Below are 22,694 nucleotides of genomic sequence, written 5' to 3'. Positions count from 1 at the left end.
ACTTGAGAAAGTTCACGGGAGATGTGCCCGACATAATTCCGATTTCTGAGTTAAGGTTAGATGAAAACAAGAGGTTGATCAAAGAACCCGAGGAAATCGTTGACCGTAAGACTATGAAGTTACGACGCAAGACAGTCGATTTAGTGCTTGTGCGCAGGAAACATACGAATGGACCAAATCTCACTTGGGAAATGGAGAGTGACATGATGAGTCGCTACCCGCAGTTGTTTGGTGATATGTGATTCCGGGGACGGAATCATCCTAAGGGGGAGAGAATTGTAACACTCGTGTTTCTAGCCTAGGCATTTATATTGAGTTGATAGTCTAGGTTAACCTTTGTAACTCATTCTTAAGAAATGAAAAGGAATTATGTGAATTATGTGTTTTATGCTTAATTATTAGGGCTTAATTAATTAAGAATAAAAATAAGCGTCAAAATTAAAGTGTGAGATAAGCCTGATATCTTTAAATAAAGTTTTAGTGGTTGAAACAAGGATTTCAGGGATATAAAAAATACCAAAATCCGAGTTATAACGAAGAAGTTATGAGCTGTCGAAGTTTCGCGACAAAACCAGCACAGTGCTGAATGTCATAAAAAGTGAGTTTTTGATAAACTACTTTTTAGCCTTATTAATCTAAATTAAAGTCGTAGTATTCGTTAAACCGAGAAGTTTGATAAAAAGAACGCCTAAATCTGACTTCGTATGAGGAAGTTATGATTTTTTGAAGTTTCAGCTTAGCAGTAGACAGCTAAAAACTCGAATTTTAGATCGAGCGATTTTTAGCCGACACAACCTAAACGAGAATTGAAGGTCTCGTCATTAGGAGCACAACAGTAAAAAGTATGACGTAAACGGACGTAGTATGAAAAAGTTATGAATTTTTAACGGATTTCCTGTCCCGGTCTGTTAAAAATAATAATATAAAATTTAATGTCAAAATTAGCCGACGAAGTCTAAACGGAAGTTGTAGAGCGTAATTTTAGCTACGCGTGCATATAAAGAACATCAAAAACGGAGCTCGTATGCGAAAGTTATGGATTTTAGAAGTTTTGGCGCGAAAATCGAGAAAATTCGCATAGTCACGAAATGCCACGTCACCCTCGCTGAAAAAGTGCCACGTGTCCTACTAAGTCACCAACCTGCTGAGTCATCCGAGCACATGACCTAATCCGAAGTGGTCCAATAGCGGTGCGACACGTACCCTCTTAGCACATGTCCGAACCCTCGCAGCATGCCACGAACCCTCCTACTTCGGACCCTAGACCTCGGTCCAATCATAGACCGCCAGCAGCCCCTTCGCATGCGCAGCCCTCGTGCGAGCCACCCCCCTGCGAAGCCTCTTAGCCATCGGATCAGAAGACTCTCGGTCCTTGGATTAGAAGCTTCACCCTATAAATAAAAGGCTGCGAGCCTTCTCGGATATTTTTAAGAAATTGCCGTATTTAGCCCCTTTCTTCATATTTTCTTCATCTTAACATCCCGCAAAGCCCCGGTATCGATTGTAAAGCCCGAAATACGCCACGAAGTCCCCGAGAAGCTTGGAAAATTTATTTTTTCGGTTTCGAAGCCCGACTTTCGCAAAGCCCGGTTTCTCAATAAAACTCCCGGTTTTATTAGAAACGATCGTTTTAGGAAACGAATTGCTGCCCGATTATCATCAAATTATGTGAGTGTATAGTCACTTTCATTTTACACATAGATATGAAGTATTTACCTTATAATGCATGCTATGTGTAAATATATTAATTGTTTATTCGAGGTGATTGTTGTGTTGATGTTTTATACAAGTTTTAAATTGTATAAGTATTTTTATCTACAAATATGTTGGGTAGAACATGGGTAGATAGTGATGTGTGATAAAATAAAATTGATGAGAGGCCTCGATGTGTTTTGAGATCAAGTCATCTAGCGGAGTTTGGATGACGACCACTGACTTTCTAGACAGTCCAGTGTGAAACATTAGCAGGTCCGCAACCTGTAGGTGTTAATGAACTAAGAGGGTTCATTCGCTGTACTCCATCCCCCTCATGGTTGCCTTTAGGACATGTATGGCTGAGGAAACCACTTAGCAGTAGTGTCCATCCCGATGATATTCTTTAGGCTAGGTCCCTTGTGAAAAGTGTTTAGGGACGTAAAGTGAGGATAACGGGAACGGGTAATCAAGGTTATTGTTGATTGGTGAACTTAATAAGTTTATTATTATTGTGGGTTGAAAACCCTATATGCTCACCAGGCTCCCAAGCCTGACCCACTCGGCTTTTTATGTTACAGGTAGTGGACCCCGAGCATAGTCGGATGACGACGAGAGATTTTTGGATTATAGGCCAGTAGTTGTAAATAACTGTTGAAAGACTTATAATGTCTTGTTTATGCTTTTGATCTGTATTGGAACATGACATCCCGAGGTTTTGATATATATGGAAAATATATACCTTCTTAATGAAGGATTTTGATAAACTTTTATCATATTTTGTTTGGGGACCAATTCCGCAACATCTTTTGAAAAGATTTCTCTAATTTTATTTTAAAAAGCATAAATTAAATCGGTCTTTTCTGGTCGAGAAATTAGGGGATGTCACATTAATATAAAAATAAAAAATTTTGGTTTTAATTTTTGGGACGTTAGAAGTTGGTATCAAAGTCTTAGTTTGAGGGATTCAGACATATTCTCGGGTGTGTCTGAACTCAAACTGAGGGTTTGGTAGATTTTTCAAAAATAAATGTTTTATAAAAAGAAGGTTTCTAATAAAAGAAGAAAAAAGGTGTGTGGTGCATGCAATCGACCGAGCTCAAGTAAGTTTTCCCAAAATACCCATACATGTTTTATGATATGATTTGATTTGTGAATCTGTGAATCGCATGCTAGTTAGGGATAAGGATCTGCTAGGGATTTGTATGATAGAATGCTAGGAGATATGCCTTTATATGCCTACTGTATGAGCTTGTAAACTTGCAAGCTAGTACTAATCACTCAATGATACTATGATAGGATGGCCTATTTAAGTTATGCTTGTTTCATTACTCGATGCTCGAATGCTGCTTGCTTTGTGCTTCTAGGAGTTTCCATTAACCTCAACTAACTAGCAAAAATGTATATCAAGTTACTTCACGGTTGAGACTAGATAATTTTTGAAGGTTAGGTTTTAACTCTATTGCACGACTCTTGTTTGAGTCCAACCGTTGTAGTGTAAGACCTTTCATTCGAAGATTTATTTGGTTTCGGTGATATGTAATTGTATTCGTGAGCTAGTTAGAGGATGTTATGGGGAGTTCTTTATGCCACTGATGGTAGGGAGTAGTGTGGTGGTTGACCTAGGTACATCAGTCCTTTTTAGGGTTTTATCCTGGGTGGGTCGGGTTGCTTATCGCCTGGATCTTCCTGAGTTGTTTAGTTAGATCCATAGCGCATTTCACATATCCCAGTTGCGGAAATGTTTGGTGGATACATTGGTCTGATATGTGATGCCTTGTAGCCTAAGAGGAATTGGATGTTATGCTAGATTTGAAATCTTTCTTGGTAGGTAGTGAGATGGGGATGTCCTATGGTTGGCTGTGACTTGGAGTGTTACTTCACGAATGCTGCTTGTTTTGTGCTTTGTGGGACTCATGATGATGTGAGTTAACTATTAAGTGAAACTGATTAGTCACATGTGTCATAGGTTAAATAATCTCAGAGTGGCGAATTTAACCCTACTGCACAACTCTCGTTTGAGTCTGACCGTTGTAGGGATGAGTCTTTCACTCAAAGGATTATGTAATCTTTGATGAATGTGATTGTATTCATGAAGTAGTTAACTAAAATTATTGGGAGTTCTTCAACAACTAATGGTAGGGTGAGTTCGGGAACCTAAGAGAGCCTAGGATGTGCTGTAGTGGGTTGGCCTACGCTGTTTAGCGATATGTATTCATTTGAGGTCAGGTGTATTAGAATGGATAGGACGGATGCAGACAGGAGTGTTTACTTAGAGGACCCGAGATGATTCTTAAGGAAAGTATGGATAGGCGTGGAAGGTTGTATTAGGCCCATACTACTGGAAGCACAAGATCCATACTCGACTCGAGGAAAATTTGGGGGATCCTTAGGAACTGGTTAAGAAAGGTGGCACAGTTTGACATCATGATTCATTGCTTTGTATTCCTGCATTAATCAGTTTATCGAGTATGATCGTCTAGGTTGAGGATGGGTAAGATGATTGTTCGAGCCTCAGTAGCCATGTTTTTTGGGTTTCAATGGTGTAGAAATGTGGAAGGTAATTGATTCCGAGGTTTGGAGGGCCTTGCTCAAGTTGTGACAACCCAAGTTGTCCCGTTACATTTCCCCATTACCGTTAACGGAATATTCCACTGTATAAAAGTTTCGTTAATTAGAGGGCATCAATTTAATAAACATTCCATTTGGTTACATTTAACATGCCGTTAAGTCGTGATAAAAAGGAAATAAAAACACACGACACACATTTCCATTTATTTGGAAAATGTTAAGCTTTATAGTTACGACCACTAAATCGGGTGCGACCAAAAGCCCCGTTTAACAGCAGTATCGGGTAAAATTCCACTGAGCCCCGACTCGGAACCCTATATAAGGGTGAGTGGAGTCCATTGGAGACTTTTTACACTCTCTCTCTAGACCCGTTTTCGCCCCGAATCCGCAACCCAACGTTTCCAAATTGTAAGTCCGCTTACCCTAGCTTGTTCTAAACATTACTAGCTGTAATTATAGCCCAAAAACCATCCAAGAAGGCATGGGATAAGGAGTTTACAGCCCAGGAACACTCTAGGGCCGTAAACCCCTAAAATGGTGCCAAACATGCCTTTAAACTTGCCCTTAAGCTTGGAAAATAATTAGGGATCTAGCCTAGGAGTGTTTAAACATCAAAACACAATGATTTAGGGCATCAAAGTGAGTTTACGGCCCAAGCACATGCTTAGGCCATAAACCCCTCAAAACCTTGTCAAAATGCCTCAAAAACACTCCCAAACCACACTAGGGCTTATCACATAAATTAGGGGCTTATTCTCTTGGGTTTAGATCACTTAAACAATTAGAATTGGAGGATTAATAGGAGTTTACAGCCCAGACATGTGTCAAGGCCGTAAACTCCCTAAACCAAGCCAAAATGTTGGTTTTTGTCCCCCAAATGACCTTAGACTATTTCCATAAAACACTAGGAAGGATTTAAGGACTTAAACACATGAAATGGAGGGGTAAAAAGGAGTTTACGGCCCAAGCAAGTGTCTAGGCCGTAAACTCCCCAAAACACATCCAAATGTTAGATTTAATCCCCCAAAATAGCATCACACTTCATTAGAAATTGCTAGAAAGGTAATAGGGGCGTGAAACTTCACAAAACACTAAGGGTGAGAGTTTACGGTCGTAAACTCTCTTAGGAGTGTCCCTAGGCCGTAAACTCCTAGTTAATGTGTAACATCCCAAAATTCAAGACCAAAAATTTCTTTTTAATAAAACGTTACTTTAACCAAAGACATCATTCCAAAACATAATCTGAGTATAAGTTTTCAAAACACATGTTTATTATCAGAGCAAACATTCCCAGGCTGACTAATCTATGGTGTGTGCCATGCGATCACCCCGAGCTCCTCCCTCCGCTACCGGAAGTACCTGAAAACAAAACTGAAAACCGTAAGCACGAAGCTTAGTGAGTTCCCCACCTTACCACATACCATGCAAAACCATATACTTCACATACTGGGCCACGCCCGCTATCCTGGGCCTCGCCCTCTACTTCGGGCCTCTCCCGCTACAACGGCCCCACAGCTCCAGGCCCCGCCTGGCTTCGAGCCCCGCTCGGATACAGATCTGTTTCACTTAGGCCTCGCCTGTCACAGGGCCTCGCCCACTAACATATAATAGCACATAAACATATCACATAACATTACATAAACGAAACATATCCTAACAACTCTTGCTCTAAGGCCTCACCTATCTCTGGGCCCCGCCCGTGTCCTGCTACTAATGAGTCATGGAACCTTGTCCATACTCCTGCTGATAGTGAGATACGGGCCCAGCCCACCCTCACTCCTTTCCTAACTTGGGCCTCGCCCCTGCTCTGCTGCTACTGAGATGTGGAACACCATCCACACTCTGCTATTGGTGAGATACGGGACCTCGCCCACACTCACCTCCCTACCAGGCACATACAAGTATCACACAGACAACAAGTATAAACTATCACATAAACCGCTCCTTAGGCACCCACCCTCTTTCATTGGACCTCGTCCGAATATCATACTAGCATACTGTGCCTAGGGCTAACCCCCGGGTCTTCTACTCATAACTACATGGGCTGGCATTGTGGCCGTAGACCCATTCATACAAAGGGAAACTCACCTGATACTGCTGAACTGCTGCTGCTAACCCCTTTGACTGCTACCTGACCACTGACTCCGAACTGCTGCTCCGCTAGCTCCCCGACCTACCATTATCAACATAACACTTAGTCTAACTGACCTTCAAAGGTCAACCAAGTCAACTTTGGTCAAAGTCAACGTCCTGGTCAAAGTCAACCTTCCAGGTCAACCCTACTCGTCGAGTCACCCTACTGACTCGCCGAGTTCATAAGTCCAGAGTCCTTCCACTCGCGACTCTACTCGCCGAGTCAGCCCCTGACTCGCCGAGTCTACTGATTCCCGATTCTTGTCCTGTCCAACTCACTGAGTCCTGGCTCGACTCACTGACTCAAGACTTAACTCGAAGGGTTTGGGACCACGCGACCTGACTCGCCGAGTCTAAGAATAGACTCGCCGAGCACACGACAATCTTCATCCAACTCGCCGAGTTGTTCATCCAACTCGCCGAGTTCATCCCTATCTTCATCCGACTTGACGAGCTGTTCATCCCACTAGTCGAGTTCCTCCTCATCTTTAAGCTACTCGCCGAGTCCACTCGAAGGACTCGCCGAGTCCAATAAGATCCTCTTACATGCTGAGGACTTCCAAGTCATGCATGAACTCCAAACTGTAGATCTACCCTTCCCAAGCCTATTCCCCACGTAAAGTTGCAAACTTTACGTGTAGAGAGGGAGATCTAGGCAAAATGCACCAATAACTAGGGTTTGAGAGCAAGAGGCTCCAAAATTCACCCAATGGCTGATACTTTACGGGATTCTAAACCAACACAAGCATGGATGTGAGGTAGCAACCTCAGATCTGGACCTCAAGCTTGAAATTGATCTTAGGCATGGCTTAAAAGCCCCAAAACTCATAACCAAAGAAGATTTAAAGGAGGGAAACAAATTAATACCTTCAAATGCTCTGAAATGTTCCCCAAACTTCAGATCCAAAGCCACTCCTTGATGCTTCAAAGATTCCCACTTCTTCTTCTTCTTCTTCTAAATCACTCAAAAATGGCCAAAAGTATGAATCATCACAATGGAGGCTTAGGGTGCGGCGTTCTGGGTGTGAGAGGCAGTAAAGGAGCCCTAGGAAGAAGATTGAGACATTTAAATAGGCTCCAAGCCCCGGATTTAGGGTTCTCCTCGCCGAGTCCACTTGGCCGACTCGCCGAGTCCACTTGGCCGACTCGCCGAGTTGGTCACTTACTCCTCGACCCGGATCCCGCTCCGACTCGCCGAGTCCTTCCTTGGACTCGCCGAGTCCCTCCTAAATTTAGGGTTTCCTTTACTTTCTTGGCTTTCAAAATCTTGGGTGTTACAACTCTCCCCCACTTAAACTGAACTTCCTCCTCGAAGTTTACCATGGCCCACCACCTGCGATCTGCCTCTAATACCCAACACCAGCCGCCTACCTACGCTGGTCTTCCACCTGGTCATCCTGACTAACATCAACCTCGCGGGTAAACCTCGGGTCAAACCTGACCCTGAATAACGTAGAAACAGAACTTACTCAACCGATAATCCTTATGGTACTCACCGAGTACTGCACTGAACCCGCAGAGGTTCTCCACTTCTTTCCTTGCTTCATACTCGCACTGCCACCGACTGGCAATTCTGCTATTCCTCGTCTGACTCCCTGATAAACTGGGACCGCCCGGGTCCCTACCAACCTATCAATGACTGGATTACCGGCTCCCACCGGTAGCTAGTCCCAACACCATCATTGGTCGCTCTCAGCGACTTCCAAAGAAACCTCGACCACCTATAACTGCTCAATCAATCATGCCATCCAGGCACTACAAACCTGGGATCCCCGATCCCCTAACTTGACACTAAGGTCCCTACCAGGTCCCACCTGCATTGCTAAAACTCACGGGCCTCGCCCACGGGTCCCAGCCGCCTCTATCCTCCTAGTCTCACTAGTCTAGTCACTCTCGCTCGGGCCTAGCCCACGGGTCTCACCCAACCATACTACTGAGCAACCCTGCTCCCAAGTCTCACCTGCATTGCTAATCTCATACGGGCCTCGCCCACGGGTCTCACCCAACTATATCCTGGAGCGGCCTCTCCCAAGGTCTCACCTCTCTAGAGCTATACAGGCAACTCCCTATCATTCTCATCCACTTACCCAATCTTGATCCCTACCTGGTCACTAGGAGATAAGGACCTCGCCCCAACTCCACTAACGGAGCTACTAAGGAATGCTACGGCTTACCCATAGGCTTATATCACCATCCATTGCTGACCTCTAGTGAATGCTACAGCTGCCCTGTAGTCTTACAACACTTCCACTACTGACTACTAATACGAAGGCACCCACGTGCCATCAGCTTCTCAGGATCCTTATTCCGACTCCCGCGAGTCCTTCGGGCGATCCACAACCTGAATTCTCATCCATAACTAACCATTACCATCACACGCACTAGCTGATGTGGAGTTTCTCAAACTCCCAACCCTGAAATCCTCACTCCATCAAACGCTGAACTACTTCTCTTCCCTCTCGGAGGTCATGTACTCATTCTGGGTCTGCGTGCTCCTCTCTAGGCACACCCGGAGGATTCTCCCCCACTTCGATCCTGCTTACCCCTTGCTGCTCAATACTCAAAGAGATCCTGATATTTGCTACCACTCCATAACCCATCTACTGAGGAATCCAAGCCCGCCATAGGTAAGGATTTAGCCAATCCATCACAATCACTGCACCATTCCGAACTAGCGAAACGTACCAAATCCCTCCCAAGCATGCTACAGTTACTGCATCCTTCGAAACCTTCTTCAATAGAGCACATCCCCTAACTACCATACAAATATCCAAGGTATGCAGATGGCATATAACTCGATCACAATCAACCAATCAAAATAAAATACTTTTACCGCTAATGATGCAGAACCGTAACAATGAAATCATGCACAAATAAAAGAACTGAAAATGGGAAATTGCATACCTGCAACATCCGGCATTGCTCGCGTCTCCTAGGTCTTCATATGAAAAGGCCTGCTCCCTGCCACAGGTGCCTCTACCCGACCCTGACGGCCATCTGTGATCCTCAAAGTTGCAGGGGCGGGTGCCATCACCCGTCCTGCCGAAGACAAACTGGGGCACTGGGCCTTCTTGTGGCCCCGTTGGTTGAAATGAAAACATATCAAGTCTGATCCCTGCGCGGCGGTAACAGTACAATCCCTGCTGAAATGACCAGTCTGACCGCACTTGAAACAGCCAGACTCACCACCGCTACCACTCCTGCATGCACCCCCGTGCGCCCTGCCACACTTTCCGCACCAACTACGGTCCTGATGATCCCTCGATCTCGAATCCGATCCCTTGGGCCTTTTGCCCGAACCTGTAGCTACCTGAACCTCATCCGGATTCCTCTTCCGGATCTGCTCCAAATCAATTTCCCTCTCTCTAGCCCGAGAAATCATATCTTCCAGCGTCTTACAGCTGGACCTGCTCACGAACTCCCTGATGTCATCCCTCAACATCTCATGGTACCGAGCCTTCTTCATTTCCTCATCCGCTACATACTGCGGTACAAGAAGAGCCCTCTCCCTGAACTTGGCGGTGATCTCCGCCACAGTCTCAGTAGTCTGCGTCAAATCCTGAAACTCTCGTGCCAGCTGCTGCACCTCAATAATCGGCAAAAACTCCGCCCTGAACCTGGCCGAGAAATCACTCCAAGCCATCGCGTCCAACGCGACATCATCCCCCAGAGCATGACCAATCTCCTCCCACCAGTCCCTCGCTCTATCCTTCAGAAGACAGGAGGCGAGTCTAACCTTGTCCCCCTCGGGACACTTGCTCGAACGAAAAGCGTTGGCTACATCCGCCAACCATCTGCTGCTAGCAATGGGGTCCCTAGCCCCATGATAATCTGGTGCCCCGCAGGCTCTGAACTCTCGAAATGTCAAGGTACGCTATCCCATCAATGCCATCATCTCAGTACGGAAGGCTCCCAGCCTCTCATCCAAAATCTCCAGTATACCCTCCTTGACCGTGCCAAAGATCACAGGAGTCTGAGCTAGAATACTGCGCGTAACCTCAGCTGATATCAACTCTCTCATCCGCTCCTCGAGCTGCTCGGTCCCTGAACCCGAGCCTGATCCCTCTCCGGCGCCTGATCCGCCCGCTGGTCTCTCTCGCAATGTCACCATGCTGAAAATATACCACAACCACTATCAGAATACTCATCACTAATGCGAGACCAAACATGCCCTACCAGGTTCCCAGTCTTGTCTCTGCCCTTCCCGAATCGAGTACGGATCCTCTGTTTTCAGTAGTACGGGCCCATACTACCTTCCACATCTATCCGTACTTTCCTCAGGAATTGCTTTGACTCCACCAGGTCCCTTATCCACTAATACTGCTCCCAACACTATCTCATCCTAGGCTTACCCTAGGGAAACCTATGACTCAACTCAAACCAGTCCTCAGCTGCTGAAGGTCTCCTTGTGATGCCAATTAGCCATCCCCTGGATACCATCACATGCGACGAGGCTCAGATAATCCTTCAAGTAAAAGACTCGTCCCTACAACGGTTGGACTCAAACAAGAGCTGCACAATAGGACCAAATCCAGCACTCTGAGATTATTCAACCCTGATCGTATGTGACGTGTTGTATCCACCTAATGGCTAACTCCCATCACTCAGAATCCCACAATGCACAAAGCAAGCATCATTCGAACAAGGGAAAAATCTAACCATAACATACTCAAGCAATCATATCCACATAGCAAGAATCTGAACTAGCATGCAACACAAACTCACAACTCAGGCATAACCTAAACAGGCTACCCTACTACTGTCTACTCAGCACTACTATACAGCTCAAAAGCACAAATAACAGGCACGTAAGGCATCATCCCTAGATCCTTAGTCCTATTCTAGCATGCTGTTCTATCAACTGATAATCATAACATAAACTTGTATGGGTATTTTGGGGTACTTACTTGAGCTTGGTTGATTGCATGCACCACACCACTTTTCTCTTTTCAAAATTCTTTTCTTTCTGAATTCTTTTTGCTTTTCTAAAACTGTTTTCTTTCTCAAAACTCTCTTTTTACAAAACTATCTTTCTATTTTGAAAACTTATATACCAATTCCTCAGTTTGAGTTCAAACACACCCGAGAGCATGTCTGAATCCCTCAAACCAAGGCTCTGATACCAACTTGTAACATCCCAAAATTCAAGACCAAAAATTTCTTTTTAATAAAACATTACTTTAACCAAAGAAATCATTCCAAAACATAATCTGAGTATAAGTTTTCAAAACACATGTTTATTATCAGAGTAAACATTCCCAGGCTGACTAATCTATGGTGTGTGCCATGCGATCACCCCGAGCTCCTCCCTCCGCTACCGGAAGTACCTAAAAACAAAACTGAAAACCGTAAGCACGAAGCTTAGTGAGTTCCCCACCTTACCACATACCATGCAAAACCATATACTTCACATACTGGGCCACGCCCGCTATCCTGGGCCTCGCCCTCTACTTCGGGCCTCTCCCGCTACAACGGCCCCACAGCTCCAGGCCCCGCCTGGCTTCGAGCCCCGCTCGGATACAGATCTGTTTCACTTAGGCCTCGCCTGTCACAGGGCCTCGCCCACTAACATATAATAGCACATAAACATATCACATAACATTACATAAACGAAACATATCCTAACAACTCTTGCTCTAAGGCCTTGCCTATCTTTGGGCCCCGCCCGTGTCCTGCTACTAATGAGTCATGGAACCTTGTCCATACTCCTGCTGATAGTGAGATACGGGCCCAGCCCACCCTCACTCCTTTCCTAACTTGGGCCTCGCCCCTGCTCTGCTGCTACTGAGATGTGGAACACCATCCACACTCTGCTATTGGTGAGATACGGGACCTCGCCCACACTCACCTCCCTACCAGGCACATACAAGTATCACACAGACAACAAGTATAAACTATCACATAAACCGCTCCTTGGGCACCCACCCTCTATCATTGGACCTCGTCCGAATATCATACTAGCATACTGTGCCTAGGGCTAACCCCCGGGTCTTCTACTCATAACTACATGGGCCGGCATTGTGGCCGTAGACCCATTCATACAAAGGGAAACTCACCTGATACTGCTGAACTGCTGCTGCTAACCCCTTTGACCGCTACCTGACCACTGACTCCGAACTGCTGCTCCGCTAGCTCCCCGACCTACCATTATCAACATAACACTTAGTCTAACTGACCTTCAAAGGTCAACCAAGTCAACTCTGGTCAAGGTCAACGTCCTGGTCAAAGTCAACCTTCCAGGTCAACCCTACTCGTCGAGTCACCCTACTGACTCGCCGAGTTCATAAGTCCAGAGTCCTTCCACTCGCGACTCTACTCGCCGAGTCAGCCCCTGACTCGCCGAGTCTATTGATTCCCGATTCTTGTCCTATCCAACTCACTGAGTCCTGGCTCGACTCGCCGAGTCAGCCCCTGACTCGCCGAGCACACGACAATCTTCATCCAACTCGCCGAGTTGTTCATCCAACTCGCCGAGTTCATCCCTATCTTCATCCGACTCGACGAGCTGTTCATCCCACTCGTCGAGTTCCTCCTCATCTTCAAGCTACTCGCCGAGTCCACTCGAAGGACTCGCCGAGTCCAATAAGATCCTCTTACATGCAGAGGACTTCCGAGTCGTGCATGAACTCCAAACTGTAGATCTACCCTTCCTAAGCCTATTCCCCACGTAAAGTTGCAAACTTTACGTGTAGAGAAGGAGATCTAGGCAAAATGCACCAATAACTAGGGTTTGAGACCAAGAGGCTCCAAAATCCACCCAATGGCTGATACTTTACGGGATTCTAAACCAACACAAGCATGGATGTGAGGTAGCAACCTCAGATCTGGACCTCAAGCTTGAAATTGATCTTAGGCATGGCTTAAAAGCCCCAAAACTCATAACCAAAGAAGATTTAAAGGAGGGAAACAAATTAATACCTTCAAATGCTCTGAAATGTTCCCCAAACTTTAGATCCAAAGCCACTCCTTGATGCTTCAAAGATTCCCACTTCTTCTTCTTCTTCTTCTTCTTCTAAATCACTCAAAAATGGCCAAAAGTATGAATCATCACAATGGAGGCTTAGGGTGCGGCGTTCTGGGTGTGAGAGGCAGTAAAGGAGCCCTATGAAGAAGATTGAGACATTTAAATAGGCTCCAAGCCCCGGATTTAGGGTTCTCCTCGCCGAGTCCACTTGGCCGACTCGCCGAGTTGGTCACTTACTCCTCGACCCGGATCCCGCTCCGACTCGCCGAGTCCTTCCTTGGACTCGCCGAGTCCCTCCTAAATTTAGGGTTTCCTTTACTTTCTTGGCTTTCAAAATCTTGGGTGTTACAACTCTCCCCCACTTAAACTGAACTTCCTCCTCGAAGTTTACCATGGCCCACCACCTGCGATCTGCCTCTAATACCCAACACCAGCCGCCTACCTACGCTGGTCTTCCACCTGGTCATCCTGACTAACATCAACCTCGCGGGTAAACCTCGGGTCAAACCTGACCCTGAATAACGTAGAAACAGAACTTACTCAACCGATAATCCTTATGGTACTCACCGAGTACTGCACTGAACCCGCAGAGGTTCTCCACTTCTTTCCATGCGTAATTTCCTTGCCTTCCCAAGGCAAAGCCTCATAACCGACTTTTCCTCTGACACTGTGAAGGTCCTATCCTTCACTAACTCCATCACCCCCCCACTATTCCTAGAACGGGTCATCACCATCAGTACTTACTGACACTCCTTTCTGCCAACACTTGGTGTCGAGCACCCCTCGACTCAACTAACTGAATTCCACCATACGCTTCATACTCGCACTGCCACCGACTGGCAATTCTGCTATTCCTCGTCTGACTCCCTGATAAACTGGGACCGCCCGGGTCCCTACCAACCTATCAATGACTGGATTACCGGCTCCCACCGGTAGCTACTCCCAACACCATCATTGGTCGCTCTCAGCGACTTCCAAAGAAACCTCGACCACCTATAACTGCTCAATCAATCATGCCATCCAGGCACTACAAACCTGGGATCCCCGATCCCCTAACTTGACACTAAGGTCCCTACCAGGTCCCACCTGCACTGCTAAAACTCACGGGCCTCGCCCACGGGTCCCACCCGCCTCTATCCTCCTAGTCTCACTAGTCTAGTCACTCTCGCTCGGGCCTAGCCCATGGGTCTCACCCAACCATACTACTGAGCAACCCTGCTCCCAGGTCTCACCTGCACTGCTAATCTCATATGGGCCTCGCCCACGGGTCTCACCCAACTATATCCTGGAGCGGCCTCTCCCAAGGTCTCACCTCTCTAGAGCTATACAGGCAACTCCCTATCATTCTCATCCACTTACCCAATCTTGATCCCTACCTGATCACTAGGAGATAAGGGCCTCGCCCCAACTCCACTAACGGAGCTACTAAGGAATGCTACGGCTTACCCATAGGCTTATATCACCATCCATTGCTGACCTCTAGTGAATGCTACAGCTGCCCTGTAGTCTTACAACACTTCCACTACTGACTGCTAATACGAAGGCACCCACGTGCCTTACAAAATAATACAAATTGTGATTTTCCCGAGTATAAGGGTTTTTCATCAAAGATTCCCTTTTCGACGTATACTTTACTTGTTAAATACTGCTGCTTCGCTTATACTTATTTTATACTCCTACTCTGTAACGCTTTCACTTATACTTGAAGTCACTTATACTTGATGACGCTTATACTTATTCACACTCTTACTTAGTGATACGATTCTACTTCACTTATACTTGATATCGCCTTTACTTCACTTATACTTGATACGCTCTTACTTCACTTATTGTCGTCTCTACTTCGTGATACGCTTATACTTGTTCGACACTCCTACTTCACTTGCTACCGCTCCTACTTCACTTATTAGACACTCCTACTTCACAAGAATCACTTCTACTTGATACACACTCAGTCGTAGTTAGATGTATGTCTGTGTTTGTATAGATGCATATAGATAATGATTGAAGGACTTAGGAAGGCTTGTCCGCCGTATTTCCTTTTCTTCGTTGAGATGTGGTCTGGTGGGATCGGATGTCCATCCGAAGGTCGTTTGATTCATTACTTATATATTATGTACACAAGCATAGACATACGGATTTACTTCAGTCAGTTCAGTTAAGAGTCTCTACCTCTAGTCTACACTTACATTAGAAACCCACTATTGGGAAGTCTCTATCTCTAGTTCAACACTTTCATTAGAAACCCACTATTTGGAAGTCTCTACCCACTATTTGGGATGCATCTTCAGGACACGGCCTCGTCTAGTTGGTAACCAGAGTCTCCTGTAGGGAGAGCGGACATTGTGTGTATAGATCTATATGGGATTGACAACCCCGCACCCAGACTGCTAGCTACAGTCCTGGCCTACCAAACCCACGGGTGACAAATGTCACATCTTATAGACGCTTGTAGGGCGTCTGGTACTCTAGTCAGTATGGTTACGAGTATCCCGGGTTACCTTTTAATTCATTGGCTTTAAGGTAATGGTATTTCGCCAACAATTTACACTGTATGCTGGTAACTCATTTTCAGAGTCACACTGTTTTGACCTTCCAAGACGTATCTTTCATTTGATGCTGTCTGGGGTCTGTCTCCACTGTATTCACAGAATCCACTGTGTTCACTGTTTTAGACCTCGCTAGACGTATCTTTCATTTGGTATTGTCTGCGGTCTGTATTCACTGTTGTAGACCTTACTAGTTGTACCTTTCATTTGGTACCTTCTGGGGTCTGTGTCTCCACTTGTTAGACTGAACCAGGCGTGTTGTTCGTTTGATACTTTCCTGGAGTCTATGGTTCCTTGCCTTAGTCAGCAGTCCTCACTGCTGAGGCATATGATATCCCCTGATGTCGTTTGCTTTCCTCAATAATCAAATTCAGTATTTTGATAATGATAGCAACTTAGGGAAAACTACTTTTTACCACACATCACTGACCAGTCTTGGTAGAAGGCTGCTATTATTAAAGAAAATATAGGATTTTCTGGAAAGGAATCTAATACACTGAAATCTCTTGAACTACTACTTTCATTAAAGTTATTTGAATGAAAATGTCACTAAATGCTTATGAACTCACCAACATTTGTAAAAATGCTGATACTCGCTTTTCAAATAACTTGTATTCTCAGGTTAGCATTAGACAGGTACATCCCAGGAGCAGTTGATGAAGATAGCTTATTACCTTGCTGTACTTATTATATTTGTCTGTATTACCTTGTTGTATTGTAATGTAACCATGTAAAAATTATTACTATTAATGCAATGTTTTGTTGTACTTCGATTACTATATGCATGTGTTGTGATACTTGAGATGACGTCATCCACCCCAGAACGTTTCCGCCGTTCCGGTTTTGGGGTGTGACACAAGTAGTGATAGTTGAGGCACATGACTCAAGAAGGAAGTGATTGTGATGAATGGCTCGAGGATTGCAGCCAAAGATTAAGTGATTGGCAGATGGATTGTGATGTCACCATCACCAATAAGGGTTATGTGCTTCCAACTTTCCACAATCGGAGGAAAGAGAGAGTGGTCATGTTATTTTCAGGGATGGGATGTAGTCCCTTCATGAGTCTAGAAGATTGGGGTTTCTTGTTGACGGGTATGGCAACATAAGAATTACCAAAAGGGTTTTTACGGTGTGGTTGCTTTGAGATGAGATCAAGAGTCTGCTTTCTTGAAATTAGATAGGTCAAGTGCTAGTTGATTGTTTCAGGAACCAAGGGAAGTGAATCAGCAAGACCAACTTTTGTTTCCTCTGATGTATCCTGACTAAGAGAATAATGCTTCTTATAATTATGAGTAATGCTTGTGATGAATTTTTTTCTGGGGAATTAGGCGAGGTGTGTGGTAGTTCATTTTTTCTAGATGGAGAATTGGTGTCATGAGTGGACATCATTATTGTTTGTGCATCTACATGGGATTCTGATATTAGAGGTGGTTATGATTGGGAGGTTTTCGAGGTTTCCATTTGAGATTTAGGATAACTTTGTGTTCGCTTGGTCATTAACTAGAAGACCACTTTGAGACATGGTATGTCTGCAATGTCATTTAGTGGTAGTTCGAACTCTAAGTGGGGGAGAATCGGCTATTTTAGTTGAAGGATTGTTGCTATGTTTCAGTTTATGATTTCAGCAGAATGGGTCTTAGGGATTTATTGTTCAGGTACGCGGAACGTCATTTCAGGACTTAGTTAGGATGGAGGTGCAGAGCAAGTTATCATTAGATGTATGTGTTCAGGAATGCAAGAGTCATCTTCTGGGTAAGAAGATGTTTGATGAGGAAGCTTGTTGTATCCATTGTTTCCTCGCAAAATGCCGCTGAATAGATCAAGAGGTGTTGGGACGCTCATGTTGAGCATCGAGTGCTGAGGGGTATTCCTCAAATCATTGTATAGATTGATATTCCTGTTCTAGGGTGGACAATGTTGATTGGTAAATCATCTTAAGAGTTTAGTGTGACTAGTCTCGCATGAGTTTTAGTGCAAGAATTGTATTGGGTTATTGGGTTAGTTGTGAATGCATTCTCGATCGTTGGTCTTCTTGTCATCATCAAAGTAGAGGTCCTTTGAAAGTCTCGAGTTGTGTCAGTTGAAGGTCAATGTATGCATCAACCTATTGTCAAGTTCTGTATGCATTACAATTCTTTAGTTTTTGGGTATGTTTACCCTCAATTATGGTGTGGAATTTTGGTTCATAGCAGGCTCAAGTTTGGCAGTTATCCTTGATTATTGGAAGTTCGGATGTTGGGGCAGCGTTGTTCAACTTTCCTGTTGGCAACATTTCTAGATCACCTTGGAAGTTTCCCGAGCTAGTACGAATTGGTGGAATCTGTTCGATTTCAATCAAGGTGTGGGATCTTGTATCGATCGTTCACGAGGATGTTTCCGTTAACGGTTGAGGTTTGTCATTTTGTTAAATCTGTTAGTACCTCACTTTTTGGGCAAGGATGTGAGGACTAGAGGATGCAATAGATCCAAGGTTTGGTATGTGTCTCCCCCTGGGGGCGTACATTGTAGTAGTGCCTCGATTATGGTCAGGAGGGGTACAAGTGTACTGATTAAGATACCTTGAGACATCTTGATTAGTATTGTTGGCATAGTGATCAATTGGGTTATAACTTTCGAATCGATAAAAGAGTATGGTTGTCTATCTCCTCCTCTTGTTGTATGTGACCATGTTTTTGTCTAGTTTTACGTTGTTCTCATTCTGTGTTGTGTAAGGAATCGTGTATGATAGAAGAGTATGTACCATGTTGTGTTCAGATAACATTGAGAAGGATGTTGTTTGGGTTCCTGCAAGTTGGTGGACGGCTAGTTGGGTATCTTTAGGTCCCTATGGGGGTAGTCGTGATTCTTCAGGCTATGGATGTGGTGTCAGCAAGATCGGTTTAGTATTATAAGCTTATCGTGTAGTGGATAACAGGTGTCACAATGTATCGTGAACCAGTGGCTATATGATTTAGATGGGTAAGACCCGATGGTCTTTTGTTTGAGGCTACTAGGTCTCAGATCGTTAGCTTTCTTGGCTTATTTAGGTGTTAGTGCGATATGGGAGCCAGGAGATTCGATGACCAACTGGTTTGGATTAAGTGAGCAGTTAAATGTTTTTAGTAATGATAGTTGTGCACCAGTAGCCACTTGCAAAGTGTTGCATTATGAAATTTAGGTGCTTGAGGGTTGTCTATCAGGAGTTTGGTTACCAATGTTGGGCATTAGTTATGGAATCTCGAGCCATAGCAGACATGGGATTTGGTTGAAGCGTGAGAATTTTTGGATTTACCATCCTTATGCCCGTGAGATCAGTAGGTTAGTGATGACTGTCAGGAAGTCGAGCACATATTTGAGGTTGTTAGGTGCAACCATTGAATTAGGGATTTGGTGTAATTCGCTATCAGTATATTTGGAGCTTCCTTTCTGCATAGTAGAATGATATTCCTAGTCAGGGACTATGGGTGGGTGTGATGAATGAATGATCAGTAATCCTAGGGAATAATCTACTAGGGTTTATATTGATGGGTTCAGGTTTTTGGAAGTTCCTGCTTTGAGTGGTTATCGCAGTGTTATGAGGTCTTCCAGTTGGCAAGAGTAAGGTAATTGTTATAGTTCTCGGGCAGAGCTGCTGAGATTCCTTCTCTTAGGTTGAGGGCAGAGTGTTAAGGTTCATCCTTTCGGAAGTATAAGTAATTACCGCCACGACGGGGTTTGGATGGCAGGTTTGGGAGACGGTCATCGGTATGGGATGATTCTTCGGTCTTAATCGGAATTCAGGAAGTTTAGGCAGGATCGTCTAGTGGTATAGGAAGTAGTAAGGAATGATTTTGAGAACAAAATCCAATTTAAGTAGGAGAGAGTTGTAACACCCTGTTGCGAATCCTTTCATAATTTGGGGCGTGACCCGAAGGATGGTTATCATAAGGCTTAGGGCCATTAGGAAAGAGACTTAGTCCCCTTTGAGTGTGAATATATAGATTAGATGATCATGGAGTTCGGTTTGTGTTTTGGAGTCCAAGGGTATATCAATAAAGTGACGGTTCGGGTCTTTTACGAATTTTTGATTTTAGTTCGGAAAGTTTTATGGCAAGGGGGAGTTAATAGAAAAGTAGAGCTTCTCATTATCTATCCGTGGATATAATGATCGTCGAAATTGGAATTAAAACAAAGGAGTTATGGCCATTTGAAGTCAACAAGGAATTGGGATGAAGCCGAGTATGCTGGGCGTACAAGGAATACGTTGATCGTACCAGGCTCAAATGATCGCAGAGCATCACCCTTGTACACTGGGTGTACCATGCGTACGTGGGTCAGATGTAAACCCTAAATTTTAGGGTTTGAACCCTATTTAAGCCTCTTTAACTCTTGGAACCCTCCCCATTTGCATCCTCCATCGCTCACAAACTATAATCTCGAAACCCTAAGTGCCTCTTATGAGTTTTGAGCTTGTAAGTGTGATTTTGATGGTGTTTTAGTGAAAGAAGAAGAACAAGAACTCTTGGTGATTGCTTGGAGGGATATCTTGTGCTATTAGATCTAGAATTACCTACTCATTTGCAAGTCTTTTGAGGCAAAAAGATCTCACCTTGATGGTCATTTGTGATGGATCTACTTTATGGTGTTATTTGTACATTTTTGAGTCTTTTGGAGTTAAAGTTGAGCTTTTGATCTACTCCAGAAGCAATGGATGCTAGATCTTAGCTCCATTAAGATCCGATGTTCATAAAAATGCAAAATTTTTGCAGGATATTGGTACATGCATGTATTAAGTTCTTCAATAAGCTTCTTTTTGAGTATTGGGTCCCATTAAGCCATGCATGAGTGTAAAGTTGCCAAATTTGCGTGATAAGTGACTCTTAGGGACCAGATCTGAGAGTATAGCAAAAGGTCTTAACTGTTTAAGTGCTTAATGACGAGGTCTAGTGGTCAGGGGAGTATGTTGGGCGTACGAACTGAGTACGCCCCGCATACTCAACAAATGGGCTTTTTGGCTCTACAATTCTCGATGTTTGGCCATGGTTTGGGTTTTTAAGTTTGGGCCTTGTTGGGCCATTAGACTTCTGGTTTTAGGCTTTTGACTAGTATTTTGGGCTTCCTTGGATTTAGTCCTATGATGGGTTTTGTGCACAATTTGGAAGATTGCGCTATATTTGGGCCTTGGGTTAACATTTAAGATTTGGGCCTTTTGAGTAGTTGGGTTGGGCCTTAGTTTTGGGCCAAGTAAGAAAAAGGGTAAAATTGTCTTTTACCCTGGTTATGTGCCAAGTAGCATAGATTCTTGGCTGGGACAAGATCCAATTAATAATTGGATATTATTTTGATGATGATAGCATAGGGATTTTCCGGACCAATTGGTAGAGATTCTTTTGCATATTTCAGTAGCTAGAGGTGAGCTTCCTTACTATGTTTAGCGGGTCGAAGACACTAATGCCGGCTCCTGGTTTGTTATGGTAGGATGCTTGATGTCAGCGTGACTCTTGCATGTGTTATGTGCTTGGATGCTTATCGGGCGGGGCCCGATATCGGGCGAAGCCCGATGACTATTTAGTATGCTATTATCTTTGTGATTATCACATGTGTTTGTATGATTATATATTTATATGTTTATATGTATACTGGGTGGGGCCTGATGATTGACATATCTTTTTACCGATTGGGGCTCGATGCTAGATGGGGCCCACTATGTTTTTATTATGTATGGTGTGTGGTATCTTGGGGAACTCAGTAAGCTTTGTGCTTACTGTTTTCAGTTTATATTTCAGGTACCTCGATTTCAAATGGGAAGAGCTCGGGATGACTGCATAGCACACACCATAATGTTCCACATTTTGAATAACTCTGATGTATTTGGAGTACGCCCAACGTACCATGTGTACTCCCCACGTACTCGATCCATAACATTCCTCTTAAAAGAATAAGATTGGTAAGGGTTTAGCTGACGAGTCGAACGTTACAAATTGAGCAACTCAAGATCAAAGAGCCTTTTATACCATGCCTACGTTTTATCAATGAGAGATATATGAATAATATTTGAGTTGACAATCAAATAAGTTGAAAACAAATAATAGGAAATAAATATATTACAAAATGATTCAAATATACCACATGCTATAGATATAATTACAACAATACGAAGATAACTATTGATAAGTGGAAGTACCAAACTGATTTAACGTGCTAACTATCCATTTTTGATGTCCTATAACATTAGGTCAAAGTAATCAAAATAGAGTTCAATGAGTCAACATTCATGATATCACAAAATAAATTATGGTAATGTTTGTTTTTTTCCTTGTAGATCTTCTTGGCATATTCTGTCTGTGCCGCGCAGACCACGCGCAAATAATAGTCTTCGCAGACTGTTTGTTTTTTTGAAGACTGCAGACCTAGAAAGGTCTGCGCGTCCTCTTCCTGGTGCAGATGTGGACCAGAGTCTTTTAACATCGTCTAGCCTTAAAAAACACATATATCTTTGTTTTTTTTTAAACTTAGATTTATTCCAACTTTATCTATGTTAAACAATTTGGAAAAAATATTACAATACTTCATGAAAAAAGGTTTGGCGACACAAACATGACCTTTATGACAACTTTATAAATAAAAATTTAATTACAATAATGGTCGTTATAACTGTTTAAATAGATAGAAAAAATCCTAATATTATCTTATATTTTTTGTGACTAATTTTATAAAACATCCTCCCAAATAAATAAAGATTTTTTTAACACATGTCACATTCTCATTTATTTTTCCAAATGTAATTTTGTGCTTATTTCAAATTAATTTTTATTCCACATGTTATT

The sequence above is a fragment of the Lactuca sativa genome, chromosome 5 (genome assembly GCF_002870075.4).
Source record: "Lactuca sativa cultivar Salinas chromosome 5, Lsat_Salinas_v11, whole genome shotgun sequence".
Taxonomy (NCBI): Eukaryota; Viridiplantae; Streptophyta; class Magnoliopsida; order Asterales; family Asteraceae; genus Lactuca; species Lactuca sativa.
This window is presented reverse-complemented; position numbering follows the sequence as displayed.